Raw genomic sequence first — 2,924 nt, forward strand, 5'->3', positions numbered from 1 at the left:
ACCATTTGATATGCTCATAAGACGAACTCCTAGTCGAGCAAGTCTGTGAACATCCTTTGCTAGCTCTTTTCTTTCTTCCTCAACATGTGCTACACTACCCATAGATAATCTGCTAAGAGCATCTGATACTTCATTCGCCGTACCCGGATGGTAATGCGCATTCATATCATAATCTTTGAGGAACTCAAGCCACCTTCTCTGGTGAAGATTCAACTCTTTCTGGGTGAATACATACTGGAGGATCTTATGGTTTGTGAACACATCTACATGAACACCATACAAGTAGTGTCTCCAAATCTTGAGTGCAAACACCACTGCTGCAAGCTCGAGGTCATGAGTCGGTTAATTCTTCTCATGTACCTTAAGCTTTCTAGAAGCATAGGCTATAACCTTACCTCGCTGCATCAACACACAACCTAGGCCGACCCTGGATGCATCACAATAGATCACATAACCATCTGAACCCTCTGGTAGAGTCAAGGCAGGAGCTGTAGTTATCCTAGTTTTCAATTCTGTGAAGCTTTTCTCACAATCATCTAACCACTGGAACTTAACCTTTTTCTGAGTCAACCTAGTCAATGGTGAGGTTATGGATGAAAATCCTTCCACAAACCGTCTGTAATAGCCCGCTAAACTCAAGAAACTTCTGATATCTGTAGCAGAGGTGGGTCTGGCCATTGTTTCACTGCTTCTATCTTCTGGGAATCTACTTGAATTCCTTCACTAGACACAATATGATTGTAACTTAAACTTGCACTTGTTAAATTTTGCAAATAACTGGCGATCTTTGAGAGTTTGCAGAACAACTCTCAAATGACTCGCATGTTCTTCCTCATTCCTACAGTAAATGAGGATGTCATCAATAAAGATGATAATGAACAAGTCCAAGTACTACTTGAACACTTTGTTCATCAAATCCATGAAAGCTGCGGGAGCATTAGTTAGTCCAAATGACATAACTACATATTCGTAATGACCAAACCAAGTTCTAAAGGCTGTCTTCGGAATGTCACTATCTTTAAGTCTAAGCTGATGATAACCTGATCTGAGGTCTATCTTTGAGAAATGACTAGCACCCTGAAGTTGGTCGAACAAGTCATCAATCCTGGGGATGGGATACTTGTTCTTGATTGTAACTTTGTTCAACTGCCTATAGTCAATGCACATTTTGAGAGAACCATCTTTCCTCTTTACGAACAACATTGGTGCACCCCATGGCGAAATACTAAGTCTGATGAAACCCTTATCTAGAAGGTCTTTCAACTGCTCTTTCAATTCCTTAAGCTCATCTAAAGCCATTCTGTAAGGAGGAGTAGAGATAGGCTGGGTATCTAGAAGGAGATCAATTCCAAAGTCGATTTCCCTTTCGGGAGGAACTCCGGGATGATCATCTGGAAATATTTCTGGAAACTCATTGACTAAAGGAACTGACTCAAGAGTTGGGGATTCAGAACTAGAATCCTTAACCCAAACTAGACGATAGAGATAACCCTTAGAGATCATCTTTCTTTCCTTAAGGTAAGAAATGAATCGACCCATAGGCGCTAAGCTACTACCCTTCTATTCTAGGATTGGTTTGTCTGGAAACTGAAAACGAACAATCCTAGTTATACAATCGACTGAGGCATAATAGGAATGTAACCAATGCATGCCTAGAATGACATCGAAGTCTACCATTTCTAACTCTACAAGAGTTGTTGAGGTGACTTTCTGGGAAACTGTGATAGGGCAATTTCTTTATACCCATCTAGCTATAACTGGGTCACCTACTAGAGTAGAGATTGAGAAGGGTTCTGAAAGAGTTTCTGGGCTACCACTAAATTGGACTGCTATGTAAGGAGTTACAAAAGACAAAGTAGCCCCCGCATCTAACAATTCATAAACATCAAGATCAAAGACTAGTAACGTACAAGTGACTATATCATGAGAATCTTCCTGATCTTGACGAGCCTGAAAAGCATAAAGTCTGTTCTGGCGCTGTCCGCCACTTGTACCGGATGAGTTACCCTGCTGAGTCGGGTGACCTGCTGGTGCTGTTGAAGTTGTAGACTGAGCTCTACCATTATTTCCTCTTTGACCCTGTCTAGAAGGACAATCCTTCAATCTATGACCAGACTGACCACACCCAAAACATTCTTCCTTACCTGCAAGGCACTCGCTCAGATGGTTCTTACTACATTTCGGGCAAGTTGGGTAGGTTTGGTGCCTGAAACACTACCTTGAGACTTAGAGCCTGACGCCCTTCCTTTCTAATCATTACGGAACCTGGGGATGTAACACTAGCTGATGAAGGGGCTGGAGTCGAAAACTTCTGCTGAAAATGCGAGCAATTCCCACCACGCGATTTCTGTTGGGAATACTCGTAGTTACCTGTTCTTGCTTTCTTAGTCTCCATAGCCTATTCCCTACGCTTATCATCCTCAACTTGCTGAGCATTAGTCATGAGCCTAGAGATGTTTATGTCTCCTTACAACATAGCATTCCTGTACTCTGTTTTCACTAAGTCTGGCACTCCATACATAAACTTATTCATCTGATCCCTAGAATCAGCAACCATGTGAGGAGCATACCTGGAGAGTTGGTTAAACTTGAGCCCATACTCTTGGACAACCATGTTACCCTGCCTTAAGTTCATAAATTCCTGGGCCCTTGCTTCTCTCAACTCTATGGGGAAAAACCTGTCCAGAAAGGTTTCGTTGAAACAATCCCAAGTAATAGGAGCATCATCTGTACCCCTGTTATCCTTCCACTTAGTATACCAGATATGAGCCACATCATTAATTTGGTAAGATGCTAACTCAACCCGATCATTCCCACTGACCTGCATCACCTCAAATATCTTCTTGATCTCATCCAAGAAATTCTCAAGATCTTCACCAGTCTGTGATCCTAAGAACTCAGGCGGATTCATCCTAACAAAGTCA

The sequence above is a fragment of the Solanum tuberosum genome, unplaced genomic scaffold (genome assembly GCF_000226075.1).
Source record: "Solanum tuberosum cultivar DM 1-3 516 R44 unplaced genomic scaffold, SolTub_3.0 scf00006, whole genome shotgun sequence".
In the NCBI taxonomy this organism is placed as follows: domain Eukaryota; kingdom Viridiplantae; phylum Streptophyta; class Magnoliopsida; order Solanales; family Solanaceae; genus Solanum; species Solanum tuberosum.